Below are 13,510 nucleotides of genomic sequence, written 5' to 3'. Positions count from 1 at the left end.
TGACGAAGGACTGCGAGGGATACTATCACCCACTGATACAAGGGGTCGGATCTAATGAGAGTTTACCAAGGCCAGATGGACCGTGACTGAACGAGCATGTGATCCAACCAGATTCTCTGAATGTGGCTGGTTTTTCTGAATGTGGCTGGCCTGCAGTCTTTCCGAGAAGCCATTGACAATGACACTGGGACTTGTTTCCTCTGCATATACTGGATTTTTGGGATCCAGTCTGTTTGGATGTTCACCTTCCTGGACCTGGAGTGAGGGGGGAGGAACTTGGACTTCCCACAGGGCAGGAGACCCTGACTTCCCTTGGGGACAAAGAGGGAGGAGGAGAGGGGGGGGGGGGAGTGAGAGGGTGTTGGGAGGAGGGGCGTAAATGGAAACTTTTTATAATTTAATAAAATTACAAAAAAAAAAAAAAAGAATTGTCTGTTCAGTTCGTTGCCTCATACATGGGTTGGATGTTTTGTGGGTTTGATGTTGAATGTTTGCAGCTTTATACAGAGGACAGACATTAGTCCCTTGTTCGGTATGTGATTGGTAAAGATTTTCCCACATTCTGTGTAACACCCTGGTTGTCCTTTCCCTTGCTGGGTAGAAGCCTTTTTATTTCATATAACCCCGTTTGCCAACTCTTAGGATTATTCTCGCTGCTGTTGGAGCCCTGTTCAGGGAAGCTTTGTCTATTTTATTATGCCTTCCTTCAGCAGCTTCAAATTCGGTTTTCAGGTCTCACTCTGTGCCCTTTGGTCTGTTTTTCCATTGAGCCTTCTGCACAGGAACAAGATACCAAGTCTCACCGCCAACATATGCAAATCAAGCTTCTCAGAACCATTTGTTAACGACGTTGTCTTTCCTGCAGCACGTGTCACTACCAGCTTTCGCCTCACCCATGTGCATATGGTCCGCACTAATTGGACTCAAGGAGTTAGTAAGAATATTGAAAAAGAAAAACGGGATATAAAGCTGGAAGAAAGATGGCTTGAAGTATCCTAAGGAAGATGGAGGGAGCTAGTAGATTGTGGGTCTGATCAAAATACACTGTAAACAAGCATGGAATTTTCAAAGAGTAAACAAAATGTTATTTAACTTTTTTAATTAGTTGGTTGTAGCTGTGTGGGTTTATCTTATGGGCATGTTATGCAATCCCATTCGTTTACAGACCTGTGCGGTATGGGTACCATGCTAGTTTTTGTTACTATGGCTCGGTAATATAATTTGGAATCAGGTGTTCTGGTACCTCCAGCATTGCTCTCTCTCTCTGCTAAGGACTGCTTTTGCTATTAGAACACTTAGCACTCCTATGTGGACTTCAAGATTTCTTTTTCTTCCTTCTGTGAAGAATGAATGTCCTTGGGAAATCGATGGGAATTGCATTGAATCTGTAGATCATTTTTAGTTACAACAGTTTCCACAATTTAACTCTGTCTGTTCAGGAACATGGGGAGCTTTTGATCTTCTCTTGTCTTTCACTTTTTCGAGTCTTACTCTTTTCATTGTACCCCTTAGTTAGGGTTATTTTTAGGGTCGGTTTGTTTTCTGTGGATATTTGCTGTTAGTTTTTGTTTGGGGGGAGGTGTGTGTGTTTGTGGCGTGTGTGTGTGCATGTGTGGCATGTGTGTGTGCATGTGTGTTTGTGCATATGTGTGTGTGTGGCGTGTGTGTGTGCAGCGTGTGTGTCTGTGTGTGGCATGTGTGTGTGTCTGTGTGTGTATGTCTATGTGTGTGTCTGGTGTATGTGTGTGTCTGTGGCACGTGTGAGTGAGTGTGTGTGTGTGTTTCCACGAATGGGAGTTTTCCCTCTGATTTCTATCTCAACAAGTTCATTACCAGTGTGGTGGATTGAATGGCAAATGCCCCCCCCCAGAGTCTCAGGCCCTTGAACACTTGGTCCTCAGTTGGTAGAGCTGCTTGGGAAGGTTTATACAGTTCAGCCTTAGTGGAGGAAGCACATCACTGAGGACAGATCTTGAGGTTTTAAAAGCCTGCTACCACTCTCAGCTTGCTGTCTCTGCTTCATGCTCCTGGCTAAGAATGCGAGCTCTCGGTTTCCGCTCCAGCCACCGTGCCTGCTGCTTGCTGCCACACCTCTCTACCATGAAGACTCTCCACCTCTGACACCGTAAGCCCAAATAAACCCTTGCTTCTATAGTTTGGTTTTGGTCATAGTGTTTTATCACAGCATAGAAAGCTACTGGTGTTTGTATCGTTAAGTATTTATTAAGAACAAGACCCACTTGTCCCCACAGGGAAGTGTGGTCTTCACTCACCATCTAGGAAAACTCTCTTTGTAGCAGATGGAGACCACTACAAAAAACCACAGCCAATTCAAACACTCATAGCTATAAACCTTCCTCTTTTTTTCTTCAGACGATTTATGTTTGTTTATTTATTTTATGTATATTGGTGTTTATCTGCATGTATATCTGTGTACCACATGTATGCAGTGCCTCTGGAGGCCAGAAGAGGGTGTTGGATGCCCTAGAACTGGAGTGTTGGAAACCAAACCCAGGTCCTCTGGAAGAGCAGTCAGTGCTCTTAGCCTCTGAGCCATCTCTCTAGCCACTAAATTATCCTTCTATAACTGCTCTTGCTTAGTCAAAGAGGTTCTGGTAGACTGTGCTTTCATTTTCAATTTTTTCTAGAAACTTTCAAAATTTCTTCCCATTTTCCTGATTTTGATGACTCAATCTATTGTTCAATCTCCATGTGTTAGTCTAGTTTCTATAATTTTTCTTGTTATTGATTTCTGCTTTTTTGAGCTAGAATCTGAAACGATACAAGAGAATATTTCAATTCTTTCTATTTATAAAGACTTATTTTGTGACCTAAAATGCCATCTATTTTTTAGATAGTTCCATGAGCTATTGAAATACATTCCGTTTAAGTCCATATGAACCTATATCATAGCTTAATTCTGAGGTTTTTTTGTTGATTTTTGGTTTGGACAATCTGTCTAGAGATGAGAGTAGAGGATTGGAATTGCCCAGGATTATTAAAAGAACCTATGACTTTTTTTTTAATCCATCAGTGGTTTTGGTTTCTGTTTGCTTGTTTGCTTGCTTGCTTGTTTTTGTGAAACTGGGAACCCCAACACTTGATGCAGATATACTTACAATAGTCATATCTTCTTAATTAATTATTTTCTTTATTAAATTATAATGATGTTCTTTATCTCTTCTGACTGATTTTGATTTGCAGTCGACTTGATCAGATATTATAACAGCTGTGTGTGTTAGCTAGGTTTTCTGTCAACTTGACGTAAGTCATCTGGAGAAAAGAGACCCTCAGCTCAGTAAGTGGCTCCATCAGGTTGTCTGTGAGGCATTTTCTTGATTAATGATTGCTGTGGGAGAGCCCAGTCCATGGCAGGTGGTACCACCACTGGACAGTCCTGGGTAGTCCTGTATGAGTTCTATAAGAAATCCGGCTGAGCAAGGCATGGGGAACAAGCCAATAAACAGAGCTCCACCATAGCCTCTGCATCAGTTCCTGCCTCCAGGTTCCCGCCTTGAGTTCTCGCCCTGCGTTCCCTTCATAATGGACTGCAATCTGGAGGAGGAAATAAACCTTCTCTCCACAATAGGGACCCTAACTAAGACACTATCATTTGGTTTCAGTTTTTTTGACAGATTTTCTTTTCATCCTTTGTCTATTTCTAGTAAGGTATAGATTTTGGTGACAACAGAGGTTGAACCCAGTTTTTAATCCAGTTGGGACGTCTGTGTCTCTTAACTGATGAATTGAGGCCATGTACATTTATGATTACTATAGAGGGAGGTTTTATAGTCCCTGCAATTTTGTTGGTTGCTTTTCTGGTTGGCAGGATTCTTTTTCTCTCTCCAGGAGTATTAGAGCTCTATTGATTTAGTGCACTGATCATAATGGATTCCGTCCTAGGTCTCCTTTGTCCATCCATTCCTCTCTTGAAATGCATTCTTCCCTGTACTCTTGTGACTACGACCATCTTCCACCTCTGTGTAAAGCATTCGTTTCATCTGCAGTGATGGCCTGGTAGTCATGAACTGCCTTGGCCTGTGTTGGATTTGCATGTCCTTATATCTCCATCAATTTTAAAAGGTAGCTTTGCTGGATCTAGCAATCTAGGTTGATAGTTACTTACTTTCAGGATCTGGAAGACATATGTCATCATCTGCCCCTGGCTTTGAGGGTTGCTAACAAGCGATCTGATGCTATTCTTCTGACTCTGCCTGTGTAGGCGCGTTGACATTCCCCATTACAGCTTGCGGTGTTGTATCTTTGTGCTGTATTTTGTCATCACGACTATCACATGCTGTGAGGAGGTCCTTCTCTGCTCATGTCTATTTGGGGTTTTAAATGCTTCTTATATTCGAATGTCTATTTCTTACCCTAGGTTTATGAAATCTTTTGCCTTAATTTCACTGACTAGATTTTCTTTGCCTTTAATATTTATTTAAGCACTTTCTTCTATCGCATGAATTCTTCAGTTTGTTCTCTTGATCTTATCCCAGAGTTTTCTATATTAATATTTAGGTATATTGTTTCATTGGCCTGTCATTTATCCCTGGTTTTTTGTTTGTTTGTTTTGTTTTGCTTCTTTGTTTGTTTGGTTTGGTTTGATTTTTTTTCCTTCTGCTTGGTAGAGTCTCGACAACAATAAAGTACTTCCTTGGGCTGTGGAGATGGCTCAGTGGTTAGGAACTCTGTCTGCTCTTCTAAAGGACCCAGGTTCAGTTGCTAGCACCCACATCAGACGGTTCACAACTACATGTCACTCCAGCTCCAAGGGAACAGATGCCCTCTTCTGACCTCCAAAGACATCTGCACAGACACATACATGCAAAATATAAATAAATAAATCTTTAAAAGAAAATATTTCCCAAGTATTAGTGCAATTCAGTCCTAGAGCATTTGCCTACATGCCCAAAGACCTGGGTTCAATTCCCAGTACTGAAAAAAAAAAATCAGCCACAGTGTACAGGGAGCTGGAGAGATGGTTCAGCAATTAAGAGCACTGGCTACTCTTTCAGAAGACCTCTGTTCGATTTCTAGCCTTCATTGATAGCTCACAATTGTCTGCAACTCCAGTTCCGGGGATCTGATGTCCTCTTCTGGACTCTGAGAGAACTGAATGAACCTGGTCCACAGAGAAAAATGCAGGTAATACACTAAAACCCATAAAATAAAGACAAATAAGTCTTTTTTTAAAAAAATACAATTGTAAAAAAAGTTCAAAATCAGAATTAGATAAATTTAAGAAAGAGTAATTTTTCAAAGTATATGATATTTTTGGGAGACAATCAAAGTAAAGAGAAAATGCTATTCAAAATGGGTGAGAAAGAAGGACACATGGGGAGGGAAGAAAATAATGAAGGAACAGAAAATATTGCCTAAGAATGAAAAAATGCAGAAGTAACGTTACCTGAATGTATGAAGCAAAATAAAGATATCAAAAGTTCAAAACTACAATAGAATACAAATTCTGCCAGACATGTAGGCAAAAGGAACCCATGGGGTTTAAAAATGAGAGATTAAAAGAGCTGCTACCTCACAGTATGGAGACGAACAGTTATAGTGTTTGAATGGGGGAGGAAAATGAACTATGCTCAAATGGGCCAGTTTCTGATGCCTGCCACTACTACAGTAGATTCGCGCCCTCTAGTGACCACACTCAGTTTTACATTCTGTAAACTGAACGGAATCTAACCCTTTTTCGGACTTCCCAAATCATACCCACCCACCACGATGCCCACAGAAAGTCCGTTTTAGCTTAGCGGTGTCTCCTGGATGCAGTGGGAGTGTGGAGGCAACCTCATTACTGAGGTCAGATTAGGCACAGGACCTACCTGCCTACTTTAAAGGTCTCCTGAGTGTTAATCACCCAGGTGGAGGAATGCAGCCTTGGAGGGCATCTTGGACACCCTTGGAACTTTAGAGTTCTCGATCTGTAAAACAGTGAATAATGGATAAGTAACTCCAGAACTGATTGTTCCTTCTGCCTCAAGCTCAGATCCATCAAGCCTCAGGTAACTCTCGGTTGGTGGTGTCTGTTCTGGTCCACTGAGCTATCTATCTCCCCTACGTAGATCCTTTCCTAGAGACAGCGCCTTGCGACTCATCAGAGCAGGACCTGCTTTCTCCACAACAGCCTCTCTGGGATTTCTCTCACTCCCTGAGGAAACTTAGTTTTTAAGAATAGACTCTCTCTCATCATGGTGCCTGGCCCCGGCTCTCCAAGGCACGTAGTCTAATAAAATGGGATTTCTCTCCCCCCCGACCCATCTACCACAATCACCTAGGAAATGGCTGTCACCAACTTCTGGGAAAGGCTTTGAAGCTCTGGGTCGTTAGCACTTATGATGGACTAGGGCTGTAAATTTGCCCTGAGGTTGGGGCAGCCACACTTTCATTGGGCTTACCTTTAGAAAGAGGCTTCTGAATAGACAAACCCATCCCTTCCTGTCCCTCCCCTACCCACTCCAGACCCCAGAAATTCTGTTTTAATAGCCTGACAGGGGATTTTGATGTTAGCTGATGTTTGAGAGTGAGAGCCCTAGGAATCCCTTGTTATACACACCCATGTGCACACACACACACACACACACACACACATACACACATGCATGCACATGCAAACACACACAAAATACACAACTATATACATACATATATACATGCATGCATGCACACACATACACGCATGCATGCACACACAAGCACACATGCAAACACACACAAAATACACAACTATATACATACATACATGCATGCATGCATACAGACTACATACAATGTCTGAACAGTGGGGTTCAGAGAACTTTCCTGTGGGTGAACCTTAGAATTGCAGAGTGATGTCCAAGTCATGGAGGCCTCCCTCATTCTCCTACCCATGCACCTGTCCCTGAATTGAATCTTTTCTAATAAATATGTAACTGCAAATAAAGGGTTTCCCTGGGTTGTTTGACCCATTCTAGCCAAGTATCCGAAAATGACAGCAATTCCCAATTTAAAACTGACCAATCAAAGGGAGAAATTATATAATTATATTTTAATTTCAATTTTTAAATGAAAAAAAAGAACTAGTCCAAAGTACCAGTGACCCAAGCTTGTGTCTGCCATAGAAAGTGGGGAGTGGCTTGTGGGACTGACTCCTCAAGGTTTTAAGGTGGTTAACACCAGAACTGAACAAAATCTAGACCCTCCGTGGTGGCTGGAAAACTGTAGAATTGCTTGTTGGTGCTGGGGAACACCTCGAGTGTTAAGATGTAGTCTGCATTATTCCAGGTGTGATTAACTGGCAAGTCTCATGGGTCCACAGTACTAATTCAGAAGCACTTTCAGGTAAGTTATGAATAAACTCTCTACCTTAAACTTACTCATACTGAATGGACTTGTAAAGCTAATCTGAAGTCTTCAGTTGTGGAAGTCTCTGGGAAGTTGCTGGCATGGTTGAGGTCCATATGACATCTTTGCCTGGACTGAGTAGTTTTATGTCAACTTGACACAAGCTGGAGTCATCAAAAAGCAGAGCACCTCAATTGAGAAAACGCCTCCATAAGATCCAGCTGCAGGGCGTTTTTTAAATTAGTGATCAGGGCTCAGTACATTGTGGATGACGCCATCCCTGCCCTGGTGGTCCTGGGTTCTATAAGAAAGCAGGTTGAGCAAGCCATGAGGACAAGCCAGGAAGCAGCACCCCTCCATGGCCTCTGAATCAGCGCCTGCTTCCAGATTCCTGCAGCCCCACTTGAGCTCCTGTCCTGACTTCCTTTGATGATGAACTGTGATGTGGAAGTGCAAGCTGAACGAACCCTTTCCTTCCCAGGTTGCTTTGCTCATGACGTTTCATCACAGCAATAGCAGAGTGGTCAGAAAGAGCGGCTGCTGGGCACTCACGCCACTGTCTTCATTCACTTAGTTCAGCCCCTCGAGCCAGAGGATTATCATCCAGCCAGGCAGGAACCAAAAGTTGCAGAACTCCGAGAAGGCATTGAGCCTCGCGGGAGTTCTAGAGTGTCTACATCTGTATCCCTTGACTGCTTTTCCTGTTGATGTGACAAAAGTCACAAGGGATGTGTGTCTATTTTGAAGTTGGTACCAGGGATTGGGCATCGCCCCCAGTGAAAGGGTCTTCCCAACTCAAGTAACCTAACCAGGATAATCCGCCTCAGGCCCAGAGGACCCTCTCCCAGGTGATGCTAGACCTCATCAAGTTGATAATTGAGAGATTAACCATCACACTGAATTTCGAGAGTCAAGCACACTTACTGCCGTTTGGGTATTTGCTAAGGTACTGTTTTCAACCTGGAGCCTTCCAACCTCATGGCACAGCGAACACACAAGTTACACCCATAGTAAACAATGACAGTGGAGGCCCAGAGATTCTAATGGAATCAATGACTTCTTGTTACTCTGGGAAAAACTCAGCGAATTTTTCTTTCTAGTTTTTAGAAACATTGATTTTACCTCAATTAAACTTTTTGGAGCCTTGGTGGAGCTTGCAGGAATAAAGAAAGGCTCCCGCGTGACTCTCTATGGCCAAGTCTACCTACGTGGACTGTACAGAAACCGAGAGTGTGGCTCCATCACTGGCTTGGCAAACGCAGCCCTCAGGTCCCCTCCCCAATTAATTTTGGGGAGTAGGCAGGACAAGGTCCCTATTAATTTCACTGTTATACTTTATAACAAGGGTCTGGGGACACAGCTGTCGCTGGCTGACACTGTTTAATCTAGTTTTTGAAAACTCCACCAGGGAGGACAGCTTGATTCAAATAGGTCCACAGAGAAATTCTGTGAAAGGACGCATGAATGTCAATTAAAACTGGCTAACAGTCCTGTGCGGCAGGATGGAGACTGTATGGGCTGAGCAGAAAGGGCCTTTCCTCTGGGTTGTAATGCTCTGTGAGGAGACCTACCCACCACAGTGCTGAGATCCTTAGCGAAACAAATGACCTCGTTAGTTAAGTAGGTTAGTACTCCCACCACGCTGTCCTGAATTGCTCTTCTGCTTTTCAGGAAGAGGTATTTTTGAGCCAGATTAAACGTCAAAAATCAGTCTGCGAAGTTTGAAATCGATTGCAGGCCAGGTGTGGTATCGCACATCGGCCATCCCAGCGCTTGGGAAGTGGACTCAGGATGACAGCAAGTGGGAAGTTAGCCTGGGCAAGTGGGAGGTTAGCTGGGCTACATGGAGAGACCACCTCAAAAACAGCCAATAAAGATAACTGAACAAGCGAGGAGATGACACCCGGCTTATCCCCAACTACTGAGTGCAGTTCTGAAGTGTCCCACCCAGCTGGATTTCTCCTCCAACCTGACCCAAAACTGGAGAAGGCGGTAAAAAAGATTCCTTGACTTTCTACAGCCCTTCCTTTCCCACTTGAAGACATGCTGAGTTCCTGTCCTGGCTTCCTTCAATGGTGGACTACAGTGTGGAAGTGTAAGCCAAACAAACCCTTTTCTTTCCAACTTGCTTTTGGTCGTGGTATTTCATGGCAGCAGTAGAAACCCTGCTGGTTTGAATAAGATGACTGTTCATCCTTTCCCACCATTTAGTCCAAAAGCAGAAGGCCCAAAAGGGCTGTCAGGGTGGCTGTAAAATGCCACCAGCATACCCTGGATCCATTCATTTTCTAATTGACACTCTTTGGTAGCTAATTCCACCCTTAAGACTCCTCCATTGTCCTCCACTGCAGCGATAACGTTCACACTCACAGCCAAAGCAATGAGAGGGAGGAGGGTGGGCAGAGTGGACCTATGATTTGAGCATCTCTTTCCAGACTCACGCTGGAATTTAACTGCCATTATAACAGCATCAAGGGGTGGGAGATTTAAGAGGCAGCAAGCTCATGAGGGCTCCACCCTCTCAAATGAACTAGCGCATCATCCTGGAAGGGAGCTCCTAATACAAAGATGGAGTTCATTGTTTTCTCTCTCTGACTCTCAACTCTCAGGCCACCCAGCCGCATTAGGACTCTGCGTGGAAGCCCTCATCAGATGTCAGCTCCGTCCCCTCAGACAATTTAACCTCTGGAACATCTTGACCGATAAATCCTTTCTTGATAAACTGCCCAGTCTGTTATAATGGCAGGGAAAAAAAAATGGACTCACACAACAAACATTCTAAGAATTCAAGTTTTGAAATCCCCTCCCACATCTTCCCTTTCCTTAAAATGGTGCTGATTTTTAAGTTTATCCATAAGTCCTTATACAAGCCTGCCCTGAAAGGTGGGGCCTCCCCACCCGCCTCACACACACTCACACACACAAACACGACATGTTGAGCGTACTCACGACACGTTATTAATAACTAAGATGAGTAGAGATAGCTGTGTGTGGCTGCCGGGCCTCGGTGATGAAGAACTGAAAAGCGCCTCCCTTCTCTCTAGATCCGCTCCTTCAGGGGGAAGCAAGCTGCCACACTGTGCAGGAGCGCTAGCCTGCCAACTGCCAGCAAGAACTCCCCAGGCCCTTGGAGTACATCCAAAGCCTCAGAGAAGCTTGAGAGGACATGGGGCCTAGGCCGCCATTTTGGCTATCACTTCCTGAATGATCCTGAGCCAGAAACCACCAGCTACGCTATTCCAATTCTTAAATCACAAGATCTCTGTGGAATATTAAGCTTTTATCATGCTACTATGCAATTTGAAGATATCTTGTTACACAGCAATAGAAAGGACGAATGTGAGATACAGGCTTTGGTCAACACTGTGGTAGACAACAGTAGTTTCCATCGAGGCCTAGTTGCCACTTCTCTGAGTGCACAGTCAGACTACATGTCCCATCACCGTTGCAGCTGAATGTGACCACGTGACTAAAATCTCTAATACAATATGGAAGGAAGAGATAGACACTCCTTCTAGCTTTGGCCAAAAGGGTGTTCTCATGCCTCTCCAAACAGTTTTTCCTTCCAACCGGACTCTTGTCTCTTCGTCGGTCCACACAGATAGCCGTGGCAAGGGCCTCAGAGAGGCCACACCCAAGACAGGAAGAGCCTGAGTGTTTGGGTAGTGATATTAAAAGGGGAAGCCTCAGCTGACCGGACGCCTGATAAAGGTTATTAAAGAAATGTGAAATAGTAAGTTAAGTCACAAATATGTTGACTGTTTTTCTTACTTCAGACTAGACTATTTGTCCAAATAAATAAATCATTTTTCTAAACAAAATAATAATGTTGGAAAGAGAAAAGAGTTAGTGGGTGGACCCCAGAAGTCTTTGACCCAGAAATATCCAGTGGATCAAGCATGTGCACCCAGCAGACTCTGTTAAGGGCCATGTTACATTATGCTAGAAGAAAGAATGACAAAATACCTAGGAGAGAGATCACACGGCAAACCGGAAGCCAGAGAGGAAGGAACCGCCACGCCTGTTTTCACGAACAGTCATCTCCCAAGAGCTAACCATGGTCTCCCGAGAACTGCATTAATCCCTTTCCAAGCTCAGTGCTCACCAGGACCTAGCGGCATCCCGCTAGAGCCCACCTCTTACCACTGCCACACTGGGGCCAAGTTTCCAGGTCACAAACCCTTAGGGGCAGAGCACATCCAAACCGCAGCAGCATCTTCAGCCTTGAGACATGTGATCTTGAGTCAGACACAACGACAAACGTCTAACTCAAGCTTTGTCCCTCTGGGTATCTTGGAGAACAAGCTAAAGCAGGCAGCTCTCACCTAACGCACCCTCCTCCTGGATACACCTGTCAAGATTCTCTACCCCAAGCCCACAGAACTGTTGTCGGCACTGTATCTTATACCCAGGGAAAAGCATCTTTGCAAGTTTACTCGCGCATGCGTGGAAGCAGACATTTATTAATATTCTCACAGTATAGCACAACCTATAAGGTCCAGGAAGGCCTGGCTGCCGGTCACAACTTCAGCTTCCTCCTGAGACCATCTTTATGTCCTCCTGCTAACTGCCTCTCAGTTAAGTCGGGCGTCTGGACCTTGACGTCTGGTATGCTCTAAAACTTGTATAGTGTTACTAAAATGTTCTACCCTCCGTGAAATCCGGAGACCCCTCACATGGCGAGATGAAAGCGCAAACACATAAATCCGTTAAGTGGTTCAAGGGTTAGAAAGTCTTAATTCTCTGAAATCGTCACATTGTGGGGAGTATTTCTGCAATGTTGTATCTATCGACACAGACCGTGAAATTGGATTTTCTAATTTCAAATCCAGCGTGAATTACTAAACCAGATTGACTTAGGACTATTCAAAGTAGACTTCAGAAAGCTACTCTACCCGGAATTGACCACTAGATGGCAGCCACACCCCAGGAGCCGGTTGCTACCCTTGGGGCTCTCCAGGCCTTGCCTTTCGACTTGGAACATCACCCTGTCCAGCGTTTTCCGGAAACTCGGACAGGCCCTAGCCGCTGAAAAGCACAGGTCCTAGCAGATAAGAAAGACCTGGGAACCGCATTCCTCCTCAAAAAATGAAAAAGAAAAAAAAAAAAAAAAAAGATGGTTCCCGTCCTGCCCTCCCACTTCTTTGCAAACTCTACCTGTGGTTTATTCTTCCTGTCCCCCAGAGGACTTCTTCCCATGACAAAAATTTCCTTTGTCGCTTTTGCACTCCTTTTTCCCTAGGCAGCTCCCAGCTGGATGCTGTCTCACGCCACCTGCTCCGCTCACAGTGGAGAAGGGGTTTTATCCCCTAGAGTGCTCCTCTGGGAACCTAAGACAGTTGAGAACTGCCAGGTGTGTGGAGCGCCAGGCAGAAGCCGAGAAAGAAGAAGGCAGATAGACTGGGACAAGGAGGAAATGTTTAAAGACAGAAGTGGGAGCTGGGACGCCCCACTTCCCCAACACAGCCCGCCCATGCCAGTTCCCGGACATATTTTCCAAGAGTTTATGAGGATTCTCTGCATTTTTTTATGATGATGCTCTGCTGTTGTGTTATCCTACGATGTACAGATAACAGAGCGGCGTGATAGACAAGAATGTGAACATAGGAACTTTTTTATTGTGCTCTTTTTTCCCCACTGCCATGCTGTCCCACCTTGCAGGCCTCAACCCAAGCTCCCACTCAGGCTCGGTCCCTAGAGTGCTTTGGCAAGGGATAATAAGGCCTGTAGAAACCACTGCTCGGAACAGGGCCTCCTCCACAGAGAGCTCGGAGATCTAAATGGCTAGCAAGTCCCTGCGTCCTAAGTCTGTCTTCCTGCGAGGCAAGGATGGGGAGAGGGGAACGATCCCTGCATTCGAGTCTTGGTCTTGGTGACCCGCCACACTGTACCATAGCAGAGAAGCTGCAGCCCTACCTGTACCGCAGGCTACCGTAAGGACCAAGCAATGTACAGACACTGCCAGGTACGTCATCTGTTGGTCACAGAGTTGGGAACCTCTTCTGGACCGAGGCACTGTAGGAGAATCTGAAGCCAAAGCCATAGCTGAATGAAAGACACAAGCCGTACAGTATGGACAAAAATATTCAATGACTCAAGAAGGAGTATTCAGGCAAGACCAGAATGTGAGGGGAAATGACAAATGCATGAGGTAATGTGTTTGCCAATTAGGTCAGTTTAT

The 13,510-nt window shown here is 44.6% G+C and overlaps 1 long non-coding RNA gene across 2 annotated transcripts in view; it reads right to left on the bottom strand.

Annotated features, from left to right (window-relative positions):
- Positions 1-423: 423 nt before the first annotated feature.
- Positions 424-13,510, bottom strand: part of LOC146892959 (uncharacterized) — a 19,112-nt gene continuing 6,025 nt past the window's right edge. For both annotated transcript variants that reach the window (XR_015003613.2, XR_015003612.2), the window contains exons 2-3: positions 5,832-5,930; positions 424-4,806 (exon numbers count right to left, since the gene is read on the bottom strand). This is a non-coding gene — a long non-coding RNA (uncharacterized LOC146892959). The remainder of the gene's footprint in view (positions 4,807-5,831; positions 5,931-13,510) is intronic.

The sequence above is a fragment of the Myodes glareolus genome, chromosome 9 (assembly GCF_982192425.1).
Source record: "Myodes glareolus chromosome 9, mMyoGla1.1, whole genome shotgun sequence".
Taxonomy (NCBI): domain Eukaryota; kingdom Metazoa; phylum Chordata; class Mammalia; order Rodentia; family Cricetidae; genus Myodes; species Myodes glareolus.
Note: the sequence above shows the minus strand (reverse complement) of the source record. Positions and strands in the feature narration are given on the sequence as shown.